This window comes from Chionomys nivalis, chromosome 9 (assembly GCF_950005125.1).
Source record: "Chionomys nivalis chromosome 9, mChiNiv1.1, whole genome shotgun sequence".
Lineage (NCBI taxonomy): Eukaryota > Metazoa > Chordata > Mammalia > Rodentia > Cricetidae > Chionomys > Chionomys nivalis.
Genome location: NC_080094.1, coordinates 21,867,483 through 21,888,727, shown reverse-complemented (window position 1 = coordinate 21,888,727; position 21,245 = coordinate 21,867,483). Strand labels below are relative to the sequence as shown.

The window sequence follows — 21,245 nt, the reverse complement described above, 5'->3', positions numbered from 1 at the left end:
TTGGGTGAAATCTCCTATAGTAACTTAAGCTACCCACAGCAGGAGAGACTCAGGAGACCCAACAGTAACCCCATAGAGCAAAGAGACGGTCTGTTAGAGGTCATGTGGGTACTGGAACCTCAGGAAAAGCAACTCATACTAGTAAACTCTAAGCCAGCTCTCAAGCCCCAGACAGAGATCTTAATCCAGGTTACCTTGGGCCTGGGCAGATTCCTATTGTTCCATGCACTTGCTAGTCTGTGTGCAGCTTAGTAAAAGAACTTGATAAGATCCAAGGCTGAGCTTCACCAGGGTAGTATCTGATCTAAAAGCCAGGCTCACAGCCTCCCAAGTGCTAGAATGACAGACCTGAGCCAAAAACTTTTTCTTTCTTTCTTTGTTTTCCTAGATAGGGCTTCTCTGTGTAGCTTTGGTTGTCTTGGAACTCATTCTGTAGACCAGTATTGCCATAAACTCAGAAATCTGATATTACCCAGTATAACTTTCTCTCCCTCTTTTTTTTTTTTTTTGTTTGTTTTGTTTTTAAAGAAAAAATTCTATGTATAGCTCTGGATGACCTGGAATTCACTCTGTAGACCTGACTGGCCTGGAACTCAAAGAGACCTGCCTGCCTCTGCCTCCTGAATGCTGGAATTAAAGGTGTGAACCTCCACCACAACGCATGACATTTAATTTTATAGTATGGAAATAGTTTTACCTTAACCTGTAGATTTCTTTTTTTTTTTTTTTTTTTTTTTTTTGGTTTTTCGAGACAGGGTTTCTCTGTGGTTTTGGAGCCTGTCCTGGAACTAGCTCTTGTAGACCAGGCTGGTCTCGAACTCACAGAGATTCACCTGCCTCTGCCTCCCGAGTGCTGGGATTAAAGGCGTGCGCCACCACCGCCCGGCAACCTGTAGATTTCTTACTTGCAAAGAAGAGATATTTAGGTTCTGGGCGTCTAGCTCTGTTGCCTGGGTGTATCCCAGTATTATACAAACTTCTGTGTTTAATCCCTACACCAAATAAAACCAGATTCCACGATGAAAGCCTGGATCCCAGTGTTCTGGAGATGGAAGCAGGAAGATCAAGAGTTCAAGGTCATCATGGCCAAAGTAGTTTGATGCCAGCCTGGGCTGAGCTAGGTGAGACCCTGTCTCAAAAAGAGAAAAAAGTAGCCGGGCGGTGAAGCATGCCTTTAATCCCAGCACTCAGAAGGCAGAGGCAGGCGGATCTCTGCGAGTTCGAGGCCAGCCTGGTCTACAAGATTTAGTTCCAGGACTGTACACAGAGATACCCTGTCTCGAAAAGCCAAAAAAAAAAAAAAAAAGAAGAGGAAGAGGAAGAGGAAGAGGAAGAGGAAGAGGAAGAGGAAGAGGAAGAGGAAGAAGAAGAAGAAGAAGAAGAAGAAGAAGAAGAAGAAGAAGAAGAAGAAGAAGAAGAAGAAGAAGAAGAAGAAGGGGGCTGGAGAGATGGCTCAGAGGTTAAGAGCACTGCCTACTCTTCCAAAGGTCCTGAGTTCAATTCCCAGCAACCACATGGTGGCTCACAACCATCTGTAAAGAGGTCTGGCGCCCTCTTCTGGCCTTCAGGCATACACACAGACAGAATATTGTATACATAATAAATAAATAAATATTAAAAAGAAGAAGAAGAAGAAGAAGAAGAAGAAGAAGAAGAAGAAGAAGAAGAAGAAGAAGAAGAAGAAGAAGAAAAAGAAGAAGAAGAAGAAAAAATAATCATACTCAAGCCTGGAGAAATGGCTCAGCAGTTAAGATCACTTGCAGTTCTTCTAGAGGACCCAGGTTCAATTCCTAGCACCCACATAGCAGTTCACAACTGTTTGTAATGCCTGTTTCAGGGGATCTGACACCCTCATACAGACACCTACATACAGGCAAAATGCCAATGCACATAAAATAGGAACACATTATTTAAATAAATAAATAATAAATGAAATAGTCATTCAGCAATTTAGCAAACAAGATATAGAGAGAAAACTAAGTCTCTGAGGGAAAATCATATAGAAAATATCAAAAACATCTCATCACATGATTTTGCTTTTACATTGGTAGTTTCTTTTTTATTTTTTTTTTAATTTTTTATTTTTTTTTGTTGTTTTGTTTTTTTTGTTTTGTTGTTTTTTTTGTTTTGTTTTTCGAGACAGGGTTTCTCTGTGGTTTTGGAGTCTGTCCTGGAACTAGCTTTTGTAGACCAGGCTGGACTCGAACTCACAGAGATCCTCCTGCCTCTGCCTCCCAAGTGCTGGGATTAAAGGCGTGTGCCACCACCGCCCGGCTTAATTTTTTAGTTTTTTTTTTTTTTGGTTTTTCGAGACAGGGTTTCTCTGTGGCTTTGGAGCCTGTCCTGGAACTAGCTCTGTAGACCAGGCTGGTCTCGAACTCACAGAGATCCGCCTGCCTCTGCCTCCCAAGTGCTGGGATTAAAGGCGTGCGCCACCACCGCCCGGCTAATTTTTTAGTTTTGTTGTTATTATTTTGTATTTGTAACTAGCTTGCTTGTTTGTGACAGGTCTTAGTGTACAGGTCAGACTTCCCTCAAATACTTGGCAATCTTTCTGACTCAGCCTCTCTAGCGCTGGGAGTATAAACATAAGCTGCCAGCCATTTGCTGTAAATACTCATTGGTCACCATGATAAACATCACTCTGAGTTAAAGGTAAGCCTACTAGCCCGGCAGTTGGAAAAGCGAAAGCAGTGATCTGAGAGTTGAAGGATAGCCTGGCTACAGTGAGTTCCAGGCTGCCTTAGCCTTGTTGGGGAGATGGCAGGGAACAGACACCCAGCAGGGTGGGATCTCTTGTGGTTACATGGTCTAGCTGTTAGAGAAGCAAGTCTTTAGAAGTCAGCAGGCACAATAAACCTTTTAAATTTTGTCTTGTCATTGGCTAAAGCCTCTTGCCAGCAGATAATCAAGAATACCAGCACAGTTAGCCACATTTGAAGGTTGCTTACATGGAAACAATATTACTTTCTTTATGGTTTATTTAATGTACATTGGTGTAAAGGTGTCAGATCCCCTGCAACTGGATCTTCAGACAGTTGAATCCAGGTCCTTTGGAAGAGCAGTCAGTGCTCTTAACCACTGAGCCATCTCTCCAGCCCCAACAATATTACTTTTACATATGATTTTCAATAATAGTAAAATAGCAATGACCCTGCTTAAGGCCTGAGCATATATGCCTTGATGTGTGGCTGTATTACTTTCCCAGATACTTTCAAAGAATCTTACAGGGGGCTGGAGAGATGGCTCAGCGGTTAAGAGCATTGCCTGCTCTTCCAAGGGTCCTGAGTTCAATTCCCAGCAACCACATGGTGGCTCACAACCATCTGTAAGGAGTTCTGGCGCCCTCTTCTGGCCTGCAAGCATGCACCCAGACAGAATATTGTATACATAATAAATAAATAAATATTTTTTTTTAAAAAGAATCTTACAAAGTAGATTAAACATGTGTTTATAATTAATAAAAATAAAGCCGGGCGGTGGTGGCGCACGCCTTTAATCCCAGCACTCGGGAGGCAGAGGCAGGCGGATCTCTGTGAGTTTGAGACCAGCCTGGTCTACAAGAGCTAGTTCCAGGACAGGCTCCAAAACCACAGAGAAACCCTGTCTCAAAAAAAAAAAAAAAAAAATTAATAAAAATAAAAAAATAAAGAAGCACTGCTCTTGCTCCCCTCGTCAGCCAGGGCTTCACCTCATCAGATGCAACTTATCCAGTGCACATTAGTGACTACCTATGATCTATTTCCCCCAAAAATAAAAGGTTCTTTTTAAAAATTATTTCTTGCGCCGGGCGGTGGTGGCGCACGCCTTTAATCCCAGCACTCGGGAGGCAGAGGCAGGTGGATCTCTGTGAGTTCGAGACCAGCCCAGTCTACAAGAGCTAGCTCCAGGACAGGCTCCAAAACCACAGAGAAACCCTGTCTTGAAAAACCAAAAAAAAAAAAAAATTTAATTTGTATTTTATGTATATAAACGTTTGCCTGCATGTGCATCCTAGTGATGAAGGCTCCCCTGGAACTAGAGTTCAGATGGTTGGGAGTCACCATGTGGGGTTGGGAACTGGTCCCTTGGTCCTCTGCAAGAGCAGCACTGAGCCATCCCTCCATTCCCTTTCTTCTTTTTTAGCCTGGGTTCTTTGTCTCATTTTACCATCAAGCTGGGCCTCACTGGGCGGTGGTGGCTCAGGCCTTTAATCCCAGCACTTGGGAGGCAGAGGCAGGCGGATCTCTGTGAGGTCAAGACCAGCCTGGTCTACAAGAGCTAGTTCCAGGACAGGCTCCAAAGCCACAGAGAAACCCTGTCTCGAAAAACAAAAAACAAAAACAGCAACAACAACAAAAACACTAGGCCTCAAAGTTGGTTAGTTTATTGTATTGTTTCATTTTGCTTTTTTTTCTTTTTATGACTGTTTAGCTTGCATATATGTCTGTACATCACAGATCCTGGTACCTCCTGAGGGCAAAATAGGACATTAGATTCCCAGGGGCTGGAAATACAGTTTTGAAACTCCATGTGAGTTCTAGAAACAGAACCCAGGTTCTTTGGAAGAACAACCAGGGCTTTCAATCACTGCACTGTCTTTCCAGGCCCATGAGTTTTTGTTTTGCTTTGTTTTGTTTTTGAGACAGGGTCTCACTTTGTAGCTCTGGCTGCCCTGGAACTCACTACAGAGAACAGGCAGGCTTTGAACAGCTCTGCTTGCCTCTGTCTCCCTGGTGCTGGGATCAGAGACCTCAGAGCAGAGTTTGTGCTCTTCAAGTGGTACGGGTAGATTTTCTCTTTTCGGTGGCTAGGACGGACAAGAATGTTTCCTTCCTCCTTTAGCTCCCCTCCTTAGAATATTGCCAAATGCTGGAAATATGACATTTCATTTAGTTCTCCTCATCCTTGACTAGAGAATAGTTAAGGCTTGAAGAACTTTCCATCAACAAAGTCAAACTGGGAAGACCTCAGGGTCAGGTGAGACTCAGGTTGCCTGGGGCCAGGCACTGTGGCGTTGAAGCCCTAGGGCCTCTAGCCAGCTGCCTCTGTGGTTCTAGCTTCCTGAGTTCTCACGCTGTCTGATTGCAGAGCTGTCTTCCTGGGTCTGTTGTTGGGTGTTGGGCTGACTTGATGAGTTCTGTATCTCCTACCTCTGAGGGCTAAGGAGCTTGTTTTTTTTTTTTTTTTTGGTTTTGATTTTTCCATCATTTTCATGACAAAGTAGTCCTGAGGCTATGTATTAAAATTTGCCCAACCAAGTTTGAGAAAGATCAGTTTCCTAACTTTTTTTTTTTAAGACAGAGTTCTCTGTATATCCCTGGCTGTCCTGGAACTCACTCTGTAGACCAAACTGGCCTCAAATTCCAGAGATCTAAAAAAAAAAAAAAATAAATAAAATAATTCCAGAGATCTGCCTGCCTTTGCCTCCAGAGTGCTAGGATTAAAGGCGTGTGCCACCATTGGCTAGTAAAGTTTCCAATTTAGTATTTTGTGTTTGGTCGTTATTTGATCATTTTATTTATTTAATTAATTTTTTCTTTTTCTTTTTTTTTTAAATATTTATTTATTTGTTATGTATACAATATTCTATCTGTGTGTATGTCTGCAGGCCAGAAGAGGGCACCAGACCTCATTACAGATGGTTGTGAGCCACCATGTGGTTGCTGGGAATTGAACTCAGGACCTTTGGAAGAGCAGGCAATGCTCTTAACCACTGAGCCATCTCTCCAGCCCCCCTCTTTTTTTTTTTTTTGGTTTTTCGAGACAGGGTTTCTCTGTGGTTTTGGAGCCTGTCCTGGAACTAGCTCTTGTAGATCAGGCTGGTCTCGAACTCACAGAGATCCGCCTGCCTCTGCCTCCCGAGTGCTGGGATTAAAGGCGTGCGCCACCAACGCCCGGCTCTATTTTTCTTTTTTGAGACACAGTTTCATTGTATAGCTCTACCTGGCCTGGAACACACTATGTCGATTAGGCTGGCCTGACTGCCTCCTGAGTTCTAGGATTAAATGTGTAGCTTATGTTTTCTAGAGCTATCTTAAATAGGCTATATTCAAAATCAAGTAGGAAAACAAAAAATCATTTGGGGCTGGGGAGATGCTTCAGTAGTTAGGTCACTTGGTCTCTTCCAGAGGACCTGAGTTCAGTTCTCAGCATCTACACGGGTCTAATAGCCATGGTAACCTAGTTCCATGGGATCTGACGCCATCTTCTGGCCTCACTGACACAGCATGCATTAAGTGCATAGACATACGTGCAATACATGCAAGCAAGACACCAAAAACATGAAATAAAAAATAATTTTTTTTGCCGGGCGGTGGTGGCGCACGCCTTTAATCCCAGCACTCGGGAGGCAGAGGCAGGAGGATCTCTGTGAGTTCGAGACCAGCCTGGTCTACAAGAGCTAGTTCCAGGACAGGCTCCAAAAACCACAGAGAAACCTTGTCTCGAAAAAAACCAAAAAAAAAAAAAAAAAAAAAAAAAAAATTTTTACATTTTTTTTTTTCGAGACAGGGTTTCTCTGTAGCTTTGGAGCTTGTCCTGGAACCAGCTCTTGTAAACCAGGTTCACCTCAAACTCATAGAGATCCTCCTGCCTCTGTCTCCTGAGTGCTGGGATTAAAGGTGCACACCTCCACTGCCTGGCCCTTTTTTTTTTTTTTTTTGCTGATGTCAGAGCCTGTGGTTGGAGTTTCTCTGTGTCTTGGTAGTCAGTCTCAAATAACCATTCAGAGACTTATTATTAATTGTAAATGCTCAGGCTGATCACTAGCTAACTTTTCCATCTTAAATTAATGCATATTTCTTATTTACCCTCTGCCATGTGGCTGGGCCTTCTTTCTTTCTTTTTTTTTTTTTTTTTTTTTTTTCTAGACAGGGTTTCTCTGTGGCTTTGGAGCCTGTCCTGGAACTAGCTCTGTAGACCAGGCTGGTCTCGAACTCACAGAGATCCGCCTGCCTCTGCCTCCCTAGTGCTGGGATTAAAGGCACCACCGCCCGGCCTGGGCCTTCTTTCAACACAGCACCTTCTTCTTGCTTCTCTCTCTGCATCTCTTGAGACTCTGGAGACTCTGGCATTCTCCATCCCAGTGTCCTCTGTCCGGCTGTCCCGCCTATATTTCCTGCCTAGCTACGGGCCAGTCAGCTCTTTTATTAAACCAACCAGAAGGTGCCTTGGCAAAGGTGCATCTTCACAGTATACGAAAAGATTATTTCATAACAAGGACCCGTCTATGGAAATCAGGGGAAAATTTTCCAGAGTTTATTCTCCCCTTTCACTTGGGGTTCCGGGATCAAACTCAAGTTACCAGACTCTCAAGACAAGCCCTTCTACCCATTCGCTGAGAGAGTCTCAGTATATAGCTGAGGTTGGCCTGGAATTCACTGACATGGCCAGGATGGATTATCTCCGCCCCCCCACCACAACCTCCCAAAAGTAAGATCAATCAAAGTTTAGCTCTGAGGACAATTTGTTCATATCAGTATCAGCAGCGTCTTTCTTCTGCCATGCCTCCCTCTTTTTTTTTTTAATTAATTTAACTTTAATTTATTTGCCTTGGTGTGAAGGTGTCAGAACTCCCCTGGAACTGGAGTTATAGACAGTTGTGCTTCCTTGTGGGTGCTGGGAATTGAACCCAGGTCCTCTGGAAGAACAGATAGCCGGGCGATGGTGGCACACGCCTTTAATCCCAGCACTCGGGAGGCAGAGGCAGGCGGATCTCTGTGAGTTCGAGACAAGCCTGGTCTACAGAGCTAGTTCCAGGACAGGCTCCAAAATCACAGAGAAACCCTGTCTCGAACCCCCCCCCCCAAAAAAAAAAGAACAGATAGTGCTATTAACTACTGAGCCATCTCTCCAGCCCCGCCTCCCTCTTTTGTATTTGGAAGAACTTCTGTAGAGGCTGACCATTCCTTTTCCCTTGTGGCCTGCCCCCTCCACATGACCTGAAACTGGCTGCTCAACAGTGACTGCTGGTCAAGACTTTGCTCAAAGACAAAGATCGAGCCGGGCGGTGGTGGCGCACGCCTTTAATCCGAGCACTCGGGAGGCAGAGACAGGCGGATCTCTGTGAGTTCGAGACCAGCCTGGTCTACAAGAGCTAGTTCCAGGACAGGCTCCAAAGCCACAGAGAAACCCTGTCTCAAAAAAAACAAAAAAAAAAAAAAAAAAAAAAAAAAAGACAAAGATCGAAATCCTGTGCTGAGAAGGGCACCAGCTGCTGCCTCTGACTTGAGGCACTGGGGCTTCCTCGTTTTCCAAGCCTGCTAGCGTGTTGCTGCTCAGGACTCCCGCTATCCTTCCTACAGTCCTCATATTTGCCTATAATTACAGTAGTGTCGATGCTGTACTTACACCAAAATATTTTTTTTTTTTTTGAGACAGGGTTTCTCCGTAGCTTTTTTGGTTCCTATCCTGGAACTAGCTCTTGTAGACCAGGCTGGCCTCGAACTCACAGAGATCCGCCTGTCTCTGCCTCCCGAGTGCTGGGATTAAAGGCGTGCGCCACCACCGCCCGGCCACACCAAAATATTTTTTTTTTTTTTTTTTGGATTTTTCAAGACAGGGTTTCTCCGTAGCTTTTTGTTCTTGTCCTGGAACAAGCTCTTGTAGACCAGGCTGGCCTCGAACTCACAGAGATTCACCTGCCTCTGCCTCCTGAGTGCTGGGATTAAAGGCGTGCACCACCACCGCCCCAAAATATTTTTTTTAAATATTTATTTATTATGTATACAATATTCTGTCTATGTGTATGCCTGAAGGCCAGAAGAGGGCGCCAGACCTCTTTACAGATGGTTGTGAGCCACCATGTGGTTGCTGGGAATTGAACTCAGGACCTTTGAAAGAGCAGGCAATGCTCTTAACCACTGAGCCATCTCTCCAGCCCCAAAATATTTTTTTTAAAAGTTTTTTAAGACAGGGTTTCTCTGTGTAGCCCTGCTTGTCCTGGAACTTGTTTGAACTCAGAGATTCACTTACTTCTGCTTCCTGAGTGCTGGGATTAAAGGTATATAAACCACCAGTGTCTGACAGATGAAAATAATTTAATTTATAAACTTACAATTTCTCTACCAAGGTATGAGAATTATTCTTCTTTTTTTAAAATATCCATTTATTTATTATGTTTACAATATTCTGTTTGCGTGTATGCCTTCAGACCAGAAGAGGGCACCAGACCTCATTACAGATGGTTGTGAGTCACCATGTGGTTGCTGGGATTTGAACTCAGGACCTTTGGAAGAGAAGGCAATGCTCTTAACCGCTGAGTCATCTCTCTAGTCTGGTATGAGAATTCTTCAAAGTTGATTATTATTATTATTATTATTATTATTGTGTGTGTGTGTGTTTGAATGATGTGTGAGTGCAGGTTAATTTACAGAGGTCAGAGGACAACTTTCAGGGATTGGTTCTCACCTTTTACAGTGGATTCTGAGAGTCAAATTACTATATTTTTGTTCGTTAGCATCTGAGAAATTTCATTTTACAGGCAGATGTAGGGGCTTATATATGGGATGCTGGGTTGGAGGATTGCCAAGTGTTCCAAATCACACCTGGTCTCTACTAATGCAGTTCTTTTTTTTTTTTTTTTTTTTTTTTGATTTTTCGAGACAGGGTTTCTCTGTAGTTTTTGGTGCCTGTCCTGGAACTAGCTCTGTAGACCCGGCTTCTAGTGACCTCAGCGGTCACGGGTGAGTTCGGACTTGGTGTTCCCGCGTCAGGGAGGTGGGCGTGGCCTGCTCGCGCTGTTGTCCCGGTGACCGGGTGGGGCGGGGCCCGGGGCGGGGCTGACGGGCCGCTGCGTCACTTGGTGGTGGCGATGGTGCGTGTGTGTAGGGGGCGGGGGATACGCTGGGCGCGTCCCCGGGGTCACGTGGTGCGCAGCGCGCACAGTCCTTCTGTCGGTTGGTCCTGGAGCGGCGCAGCAGGAGCGGGGCCGTGAGGTGAGCTCGTGGCGAGGCGCGGCGACGCGTAGCCAGCTGGCTGGGGCCATGGCAAGGGCAGGCCCCGTGCCGCGCGCGCGCCGTGCGGGCGGGACCGGGGACGGAGGCCCACGCTACTGCGGGACCCTGGCTCAGTCCCGCTCCCCGTCTGGCCCCCGATTACCTAGCCCCGGAGGGAGGCCCGGGGACCTCTGCTGTGAGCGTGGCGGGCGTGCGAGCGCCGCCCAATCACTGCGGCTGCCCGCGGGAGTGACGGCCACTACGGCCAATCAGCTCGGCCCGAGGGGGCTGGGCTGCGAGGTGCGGGCCCGGGGCGCGGAACGGGGCAGTGGGGGTGGGGAGGGGTGCCGGAGCTGCACCCCCAGCTTGACCAGTGAGATTGGGGTGCATCCTACACTGCTGCTTATGCCATGGGAACGCGTTTTCGTGTAGCACTTTTCTTATCCTGCTATAGGAAGCACACCCTGTCCTCAAGACCCTGTACATGGGAACATGGGAGTGTCCCCTTTCTCTATAGTTTGTAAAATCTGGGCGTCGCTCCCCTTCCTTAAGCGCTAGTCCTGGGATTTTTCTCTCAGTTTCTAACCATCCCTGAGAACGGACTGAAGACATCCTCGCTTTTCTTTGCTCCCCTATTCTGAGGCGACACTCCCATATTCAAGCCTAATTAACAGTTCTCCCTTTTCAGTCTACTGATAGGTCTCTCAGAAGTCAGGTCAGTAACCAGAGTTTTGGAATACTTTATTATTTCCCACAACTCTGAGGAAAAGAATCCTTCTTTCCAGGCCCCAAAACTGGTATGCTTTGAGAAGTTAGTAAATTTGAGGGCCAGTTTTTTTTTTTTTTTCTCCGTACTACAGTCTGAGGTGAGCATCCCTTTCCGGTTCTAGTCCAAATCCTGATGCTATGGCCCATAGTTTTCCTGTTTCACCTATAAGGGGTTTCACTGACTTGTACTTAAGTCTGTCCTTGGGGTTGTGACTTTTCAGGCGTTCTCCAACCTAACTTGTTTCTTGGGGGAGACGGCTTTCTTGTCTGAGAGTGTGTTTACTTTCTGGGCTTCTTCAAAGTTTGAGTTGCACCCATTTTAGCAGGAAACATCACCCTGGGGGTGCAGCAAATGCTGGACACACCTTTCTCTTGGATCCTCCCACTCCTAGATGGGGTCATTCTTGAGCACTCCCTCCCCCATTTTCCCACCTTGTCCTTTTTTGTTGTTGTTTGGTGTGTGCCATGAAATGCATGTGGCGACCACAGGAGAACTTGAAGGATGTTATTTCTCTGCTTCCCCTTCGTGGGTTCTAGGAATCAACCTCAGGTGGTCATTCTTGGCTGCAAGTGTCAAGTGGCCAGCTAGCCAACCATCCAGTTTTGAGACCAGGTCGTGCTGTGCAGCTCCCCTGGAACTTACTGTGCAGTGCCGGCTGCCTTCCAATTCATTGTCCTGCTGCCGTGGCCCGGACTGAGATTACAGGTCCTCCTACTGAGCCCCTCTTTTTTCTTTCTTTTAAGCTTTTCTGCCATTCAAGATAGTTTCACTCTTGTGTTTCCTTCCCTCTTTAGAACCGCATTCCTCTTCATGGGCCCTCCCAAGCTCTTCAGTGTGTCTCTTTGGTCTTCCTTCCTCTGTTGAATGCATAGCTGCAGAACGCTTTCTGTGCCCTCCCCGGGGCAGTTCTTTTAGTCACTCCTCCCAATCTTTTCTTCCCTGACAGGATCCCCTTCTAGGCTCGCGGTTTTCATTGTTGTTGTGAGGCCCTGTCTCACCAAGTCCAGGTTATCCCGGAATTTACTGAGTAGTCCAGGTTATTACTTATTGAGTAGTAGTCCAGTTTGACTTTGAACCCACGGCATCCCCCACCTCAGCCTCGCAAGTGTTGGAATTCTGCAAGAATGCCTGGCTCACATGACTTTTTTTTTTTTATGTCGTTTATCTTTCTGCAAATAGAAATTCCCTTTTGGTTCACTGCCTATCCAGGCATTTTTCTGGTTCCTGTTGGACACTGTTTTGCTTATCTGGTGATGATAATGATTGTCCTCTCTCTTCCTCTTTGTTGGAGGAAGAGACTTCCTGACCTGTTGCTGCAGTCAAATTATAAAGGAATCCCCTTGTAATTTTTTTGGTTATTTGTAGGACTTTTTAATCTTCTGATGTTTTACTTCCTGTAAGTTTCTGGTGAAGTTCTCAATAGTTTTTGTGGGTCTGACCCCTGCAATCGAGGCAGGAGGATTGTTGCAAATTTGAGGGCTGCCTGGGCCATTTGAAGAGTTCCAGGCCGGCTAGGGATACCTAGCAAGACCCTGTATCAAGCAAACAGATCTGATTAGGTAGGTTCTGTCGTCGTCGTCGTCGTCGTGTGTGTGTGTGTGTCCCCGGTCCCAAGAGGGTTTCTTTGTGTAGCTCTGGCTATCCTGGAACTCCCTCTGTAGACCAGGCTGACTCATAAAGAGATCGCTTGCCTGAGGGCTGGGATTAAAGGCATGCACCACCACTGCCCAGTCTCTTTTTTGTTTTGCGTGCTTGCTCTCTTTCTTTCTTTCTTTCTTTCTTTCTTTCTTTCTTTCTTTCTTTCTTTCTTTCTTTCTTTCTTTTTTTCTTTCTTCTTTTTGAGACAGGCTTTCTCTGTAGCTTTGGAGCTTGCCCTGGAACTCGCTTTGTAGACCAGGCTTACCTCGAACTCATAGAGATCCTCCTGTTTTTGTGTCTTTGCCTCTTGAGTGCTGGGGTTAAAGGTGTGTGCCACCACCGCCCAGTTCCTCTTTTTTATTTATTTTTTTTAAACCCCCCTGTTCTGGGTGAAGGCTTTAAGAGATTTTTCTAGTAATGTATGCCTTGTAGCCCATAAACTACCTTCCATTCGCTCTGTATCAAGAAAAGAAGTCATATGGGCTGACGGATATAGCTCAGTGGTGGGATATTTGCCTACCGTGAGTGGAGGACCTGAATTTGATTCTCTGCTTGAAAAACGGTTTTAGCAGCCTTATGTGGTGGTGGTGCCACTTTTAATCCCAGTACTTGGAGGCAGAGGCAGCAGATCTCTGTGAGTTTGAGGTCACCCTGGTCTACAGAGTGAGTTCCAGGGCTGCCAGAGCTATATAGAGACTCTGCCTCAAAAATAAATAAATGAATGAATGAATGAATAGAAAGAAAAAAAAAACTGTGTGTATTTCTCTCTCATTCTTCTTGAATATCTGAATATCTGCCTGTCTTTTTTCCAAACCCCCACTTTAAAAATCTACAAACATCTGGGACATCTTGTCTCAATAGGTCCTCATCCCTAATATTTCTCTTTTCCCCTCCAGATTTTTGCTTTTCATCCTTGAACTCTGATTCATTTCTCCACAGCTGGCGTTTCACATGCTTAGGGGATAATGACTCCTCTGACCTTTCTTCATTTTGGGAAGTACTTGACAGTGCAGCTGCAGGAGGCGAGGCTGGGGGAGGGCATTGGGGTCTGAGAAGCTATATCGTAGGACAGGGCAGGAATACAGCATTTCAAGACTCAAGTCCTGAATCTCATTTGGAAACTGGACATTTGCCAGGCACCTGCTTCCTAGGGATGCTGGGGGATTTAATGGTACCCCTGGGAACCTGTAGGAATTAATGGAGTTTGTGGGGAAGTGCCCTGAACTGGGTGTGAGAACTTGGATAAAATTGACCATTATTGTGTTTTGGAACAGCTAAGCTGCTTCAAATTTTTTGTTTATCAAAACCATAGAACTAAGTTGTGTTATTTCAGGAAGAGAAATAAATCCTGTGTTCATTATATTTCTTAAAAAAAATTGGAGGTCTGTCTGAGTAGGTCCTAATAAAATATGATTGCTTATGTTTGTCTCTTTATTTGGCTGTTGCTGCTCTGTATGATGCTTTAAGTACACCCTTGAAGGGTCCTACATTCCTGCTTCTCATCTTGAATGTGGAAAGAATGACCGACCTCTCGTTAAAAATGCTGCTTGGATTTAGTAGATGGGGTGGGGTCTGAATATATGCCATTCTAGTTTTTGGGTGGTGTTAAGATTAGGGAAGAACACATGAATAGCCATATCCACATTCAGCTGGAGTGCTCAGTGAAAACAGAAATCTGATTGTTAGCCAAATGGTACTGTTTTCCCTTTTTCCAGACACAGTTTATAAGGTTTATAAGTTCTTTCAAGTCCATTGTTCTCAGACAGGATCTCGTCTTGAATTGTCTGCTGGGGTTGCAGATTTATACCAGTGTGTCCAATTTCTTTCTTTTTTTTTCTTTTTGGTTTTTTTAAGACAGGGTTTCTCTGTAGCCTTGACTTTTCTGGAAAGCTCTGTAGTTCATGCTGGCCTTGAACTCACAGAGATCACCTGCCTCTGCGTCTGGAGTGCTGGGATTAAGGGAGTGTGTGCCACCATAACTTGGTTTGCTTAATTTCTTTTTTCCCTCCCTTTTTTTCCAGTTAAAAAAAAAATAAGGTTATTTTGTTTTATGTATTTGCCTGCATGTTTATATCTGTACCACATGCATGCCTAGTGCCCACAGAGGTCAAAGAGGGAATTAGATCCCCAGGAACTGAAGTTACAGTCAATTGTGAGTTGCTGTGTGACTGTCAGGAATTGAACTGGGTTCCTCTGAAAGAGCAGCCAGTGCTCTTAATCCGTGAGTCATTTCTCTAGCCTCCAACCCTTCCTCCCACTTTTTGAGATAGTCTTGCTGTGTGTAGCCCAAAGCTGTCTTACCTCAAAGTCTGGTACTGTAGATAGTTGCACTGTAGTTCCCTGTTCCTGGCCAACCTTTAACTTTTTAAACTGTCTACAAAATTACAGGTTTCTCTGTATATTGCCAGATTTAAGTGTGTAAATATATGTTGTTTAAAGGTGAACTTTAAAAAATTTTCTTTTGGCCTTGGGTGCTGAGGTTTGAACCATGGTATTGCACATTCAAGACAAGTGCTCTTCTACTGAGCTCTCGTACCCCAAGTCTGATGGATAATTTTTGACATGGAATCATTCTAGTAAGTACTGCATAGCCAGTTTGTTCCTGATTCCTCTCTTGTTACTGTGAGAAGGGAGTCAGGGTTCTCCACATCAAGCCACTGGAGTCTCTGCAGTTCTCTTTGATTTTCTGGTTCTTCAAATGGACCTGAGAAAGGCCAGGCTGAAACTAGGTGCTTGGCCCTGAATGGAAGCTGCTGGTTCGTCTGTAAATGCTCCAGAAGGCAGTCCTGGAGATCTGGTGACATTCTTGGATGAGCTCTTAGTTTGTGACACTCTCTCCTTGTGTTTTGGGGACATTTCATTGTTTTAGATTTTTAAGCTCGGTTCTCTTAAGTAGCCTAGACTGACTTTGAACTCCTGGCCCTTCTGCCTCTACCTCCCAGGTGTTGGAATTTTAGGCATCTGCTGCTTATGCCCAGCTCTCAGTGGTTTTTTTCCATTCTGAATCTCTTGATTCATTCGTACCTGTTAGCCTTCATGGCCCTTTTCCAGCCTGATCCTATTCCAGGCCCTAATCAGGACGAACCCGAACGGCGAGACTGTTTTGTGTCCCTGATCTCCCTGTAAGCCCTCCATTCCTTACACGAATGTCAGATTATCTTCAGTGACAGATTTGATCTGGATCTGGCACTGGTCCCAGCTCTTACACTCACATGTAACCTCAGGCCAATCACTTTGTGCTCTTGGGTCCAGGCCTCATTCTCTCCAGCTGGACGCTGGGCAGTTGCTGATCTGTAGGGACCTTGTTTAGAAGCCCAGTTGCCTGCAGGAGTGCCTACTAGCAGGTCTGATTTCCTTGACGTGCTCCTGTGGGCAGACTGCCAATGCTTTCCTCGTCCCAAGTCACTTTTGCTGGTGCTGTCTCCTTTCTAGCCAAACAGCCAGCTTGTCTTCATGCCCAGTGTCAACATTCTTCTGCCTCTGTGTACTCTTGTCAGTTGTGGGATATATTTCATTCAGAACTACCTGACGTTCTCAAAGAAGTCTGACTTGTGTTCTCCATTCAATGTTAGTTGCCTGTCTGCATCACCAAGAGGGAGGCTGTTTGTTTTTCAGGCTGTAGTTTGTATTTATCCACATTTACTTGTAAATGCTTTTTTTTTTTTTTTTCCTTTTCTTTTCGAGACAGGGTTTCTCTGTAGCTTTGGTGCCCGTCCCGGAACTAGCTCTTGTAGACCAGGCTGGCCTCGAACTCCCAGAGATCCACCTGCCTCTGCCTCCCGAGTGCTGGGATTAAAGGCATGCGCCACCACCGCCCGGCTTGTAAATGCTTTTAAATAATGCTTATTTTAAGTGCACGCACATGTGCACACACATGTATGAAGTATTTGTATGTATGTGTGCATTTTTGGAATCAAGGTGGTTCTTCAATAACTTAGCACCTTTATTGTTCATTTATTATTTTGAGACAAGGTTTTACTATATAGACCAGGCTGGCCTCCAACTCAGAGATTTGCCTCATTTTGCCTGGTACACACCCCTCCCCCCTTTAAACTTTTTTTTTTTTTGATACAGGGTCTTACCACATAGATCTGGCTATCCTGGAACTCACAGAGATCTACCTACCTCTGCCTCCTGAGAGGTGGGATTAAAAACAAATTTATTTACTTAATTTTTTTCTTTTCCCCACCTCATTTATTTGTTATTTTTCCATCTTAATTAAAAAAAATATATATATATTTTAAAAATATTTATTTATTATGTATACAATATTCTTTCTGTGTGTATGCCTGAAGGCCAGAAGAAGGCACCAGACCTTATTACAGATGGTTGTGAGCCACCATGTGGTTGCCGGGAATTGAACTCAGGACCTTTGGAAGAGCAGGCAATGCTCTTAACCGCTGAGCCATCTCTCCAGCCCCCATTAAAAATATTTTTTGTGAGCCGGGCGGTGGTGGCGCACGCCTTTAATCCCAGCACTCGGGAGGCAGAGGCAGACGGATCTCTGGGAGTTCGAGGCCAGCCTGGTCTACAAGAGCTAGTTCTGGGATAGGCACCAAAGCTACAGAGAGAACCTGTCTCGAAAAACCAAAAAAAAAAAAAAAAAATTTTTTTTTTTTGTGTTTTGCTTTCATGTATGTCTGTGTACTTTGTGTATGCCCTCTGAGGCCAAAAGAAGGTGCGGGCTCTCCTGGAACTAGAGTTACAGACAATTGTGAGCTTCCGTTTAGGTGCTGGGGATTGAACCTGGGTCCTCTGGAAGAGCAGCCAGTTCTGTTAACCAATGAGCCATAGTTCCAGCCCTTATTATAATTATTATTATTTTGAGATGATATCTCCCTGCATAAGTCAGGTTGGCCTTGAATTTGAGAGAATCTACCTATCTTTGCCTCTTCAGTGCTGGGTTTATGGGCGTGTATCATCCTGCCTGGCTCCCTCTCCAGTCCCCCTGCCCCCACCTTTTCCTCTTTTAATTAGCAGGGCAAGTAGCATGAAATTTTAAGGGTGAAAGGGCAATTAGCAACCAGATGGAGTGGATTGTATTATGTTTAGAATTCCAGCACTTGGGAGGTGGAACCCAGGGGAATCAAAAATTCAAAGGCCGTTTCTTGGCTGCATAGTGAGGTCTGCTTAGGTAGGTTATGGGAGACTGTCTCACACAACAACACAAAAAAATGGTTTGCTTTGCTTTAAGACTTGGAGGGAGTGGGTGGTCGTGCATGCCTTTAATTCCAGCAATCAGGAGATCGAGGCAAGTGGATATCTAAATTCAGGCCAGTCTGGTCTACAAAGTGAGTTCCAGGACAGTCGGGCTAGACAGTAAAACCCTGTCTCGAAAAAACAAAACAAAAAGTGGGGGCTGGAGAGATGGCTCAGTGGTTAAGAGCATTGCCTGCTCTTCCAAAGGTCCTGAGTTCAATTCCTGGCAACCACATGGTGGCTCACAACCATCTGTAATGAGGTCTGGTGCCTTCTTCTGACCTACAGTCATACACACAGACAGAATATTGTATACATAATAAATAAATATCAAAAAAAAAGTTCAAAAGTGTATTGTGGTGCTTTTAGTGCCCCTGTTCAAAAACCAATTACCTGATAATTTCTTCCTAGATTCTATTTATTCATTTGTTTATTTTTTTTGTTTTGTTTTTCTAGATAGGGTTTCTCTGGCTTTGGAGCCTGTCCTGGAACTAGCTCTTGTAGACCAGGCTGGTCTCGAACTCACAGAGATCCGCCTGCCTCTGCCTCCAGAGTGCTGGGATTATAGGCGTGTGCCACCATCGCCCGGCTTTGTTTATTTATTTTTAAGGCAGGGTCTCAACTTCTATCTTTGGCTGGCCTGGACCAAGCTGTCCTCTAAGGCATAGAGATCTACCAGTCCCTGCCTCCTAAGTGCAGGGACTAATGAATCACCATTTTCCTGAATTTTAAAGGTGCTTAATATTGTGCTTCTGAATTTTGAAAACATACTAAGTACAGACACCACAAACTATTCCAGAGGGCCTGGAGAGATGGCTCAGCTGTTTTTTTTTTTTTTTTCGAGACAGGGTTTCTCTGTGGTTTTGGAGCCTGTCCTGGAACTAGCTCTGTAGACCAGGCTGGTCTCGAACTCCCAGAGATCCGCCTGCCTCTGCCTCCCGAGTGCTGGGATTAAAGGCGTGCGCCACCACCGCCCGGCGATGGCTCAGCTGTTAAGAACACTGGTTGCTCTTCCAGAAGTCCTGAGTTCAATTCTCAGCCACCCTATAGTGACTCACAACCGTCTAATATAGGATCTGATGCCCTCTTCTGTCATGTAGACTTCTTGCAAACAGAACATTCATATACATAAAATACATAAATAAATAAATCTTAGAAAAAAATTTTAAATAAACCCTATCCCAGAACTGACACATTTACCTGAAATCCCTTTGCTCCAAAGGGTGAGGCGGGGAGCTTGAGATGCAGTGTTTAACCTTTTGACATTGCAATATGACTGACATAGTCATCTGCAAATGCATTGGGCCATATTCATAGCTATCCTGGGTTGCATCTGCCCTGTAGATATAAGTTTATGTGCCTGATAGAGTTTGAGGCTAGCCTGGTCTATTATCAAGACTTTGCCTCTAAAAGAAGACAAACAGGGACTGGTAAGATTGTTCAGTAAGTAAGAGTGCTTGCTGATGACCTGCTTTTGATTCCTGGAATCCATGTAAATGTGAAGGAGAGCAGCAACTACAGAAATTCATTCCTGCAGTCACAGATATCATATACACATGTACATAATAATAAAATTTTTTTCAGAAATTAGAGGAGCCGTGGGTGGAGCTTGGTGGTGTGTGCCTTTGATTCCAGCACTCTGGTGGCGAAGTTAGAATGAAGCTTATTGTTCCAGGTATCTGTTCTACATAGGGAGTTCCAGGCCAGCCAGGGCTCCGTAGTGAGACCTTGTTTCAAAAAGAGACAGAATAACATGGCTCAGGTGGGTGGTTAATGTAGCTTGATGATAGATTAGTTACTTGGGATATGGGAGTTCCTGGATGGATCCCCAGTAACATAAAACTACTAGATTTCCAATGAGTTCCTTGAGAATGTTTTGATAACCATTACTTATGGGGTCTGGAAATCAGTATTTGAAGGTGCATTTTTTTTGTTTTTCAAGACAAGGTTTCTCTGTAGCTTTGGAACCTGTCCTGTAACTAGCTCTTGTAGATCAGGCTGGCCTCAAACTCACAAAGATCTGCCTGCCTCTGCCTCCTGAGTGCTGGGATTAAAGGCGTGCGCCACCACCGCCTGGCTTTCAAGGTGCATTTGATCTACTGATTTAGTGTCCTCGCTTCTTAGGGAGGCGTATGGGGAAGATATCTGTATATATAATAATTGATGGTCCTGGGGCTGGACCCTGGGATGCTCTCATTCTTGGTAAGTGTTCTATCACTTAAAAAGTTTTTTTAAATTAGAAAATAATTTTATTTATGTGTTAATTATTTATTTGTTTTTCTGAGACAAGGGATCACTATCTAGCTCTTCCTATACTGGAACTTACTATATAGACTGGCCTTAAATTTACAGAGATTCTCCTGTCTGTCTCTGTCTTCAAGTGTAGGGATTAGTGTGGTGTGTGCCAACATGTTCAGTGCCCCACCTCCTTAAATCAAAAAAAATAAATAATTTTTTTTGTTTTCTTTTTAGACAGGGTTTCTCTGTGCAGCTTTGGAGCCTGTCCTGGAACTAGCTCCTGTAGACCAGGCTGGCCTCAAACTCACAGAGATTGCCTGCCTCTGCTTCCCGAGTGCTGGGATTAAAGGCGTGCACCACTGCCTGGATTGGTTTTTATTTTTTGTATGTGGGCGTTTTGCCTGCATCTATATATATGTGTGTCATGTACACGCAGTATTCGTGGAGGCCAAAAGAGGGTGTTGAATCCCCTGGAACTGGAGTTACAGACGGCTGTGAGTTGTCATGTTGGTGTTGGGAGTTGAACGGGGGTCCTCTGGAAGAACACTGACTGCTAGCACTCCTCAGTGCTGTCTCTCCAGCTCCTAGCCTTAGCCTTTTTTTGTTTGAGATGGGTTTTGTTGTGTAACTCTGGCTGTGTAGTCCTCCTGCTTCAACCTTCAGAGTACTGGGATTACGTGTGTGTGTCTTATTTAGCTAGCCACTCAATTTTGATAGGTTGCAAGCTTAGAGAAAGGAGGGGTGCTGCCTTTGGGTTGCTTTCTCAGGGACTGCCCCTATTTTGTCTGTTCTTGACTAACAGGGAGGTAACCTCATCAAAATCAAAACCTTTACTTGGAATAACGTTAATAGCTTTGTTGGATCTTTGCCTGGGTCTCTCCAGTTGGACCTTGGTTATTTGGCCAAATGGAACTACTGAGCTTTCAGAGGTCTTGTAAAATGTAAGAGTCTAGTGTTAGTCACCAAGCGTAAATAGGAGGGTGTGGGAAAGGGAGGTGGTGCTTGAGTCAGTGGTCTTTGGGAAAGGACTCAGAGGTTCTATTGGGGGAAGACTTTAAACTGAGGCCTTGTTCCATGAAGGAACATAATCCTAGGAATTCAGGCCAACTCCTAGGTATCCGTGGGGAGTGCATTTGAATGTCTTTTCTAGGAGAAGAATGTGATTTTGGAGGTCTCTTTCCTACATGAAAAAGGTCTATTTTTTAACTTTACTACACCTTTAATAGTAGCACTCAGGGGGCTGGAGAAATGGCTCAGTGGTTAAGAGCACTGACTGCTCTTCCAAAGGTTCTGAGTTCAAATCCCAGCAACCACATGGTGGCTCACAACCATCCGTAAGGAGATCTGGTGCCCTCTTCTGGTCTGCAGGCACACATGCAAACAGAATACTGACAATACTGTATACATAATAAATAAATCTAAAAAAAAAAATACAAATAAAAGTAAAGGCATGCGCCACCACCGCCCGGCTTTGCCTTCAAAAA

The 21,245-nt window shown here is 44.7% G+C and overlaps 1 protein-coding gene across 2 annotated transcripts in view; it reads left to right on the top strand.

Annotated features, from left to right (window-relative positions):
* The first annotated feature begins 9,789 nt into the window (after window positions 1-9,789).
* Window positions 9,790-21,245, top strand: part of Phf20 (PHD finger protein 20) — a 110,754-nt gene continuing 99,298 nt past the window's right edge. For both annotated transcript variants that reach the window (XM_057780696.1, XM_057780694.1), the window contains exon 1: window positions 9,790-9,917. The gene's annotated coding sequence lies outside the window, so the exon portion shown is untranslated. The remainder of the gene's footprint in view (window positions 9,918-21,245) is intronic.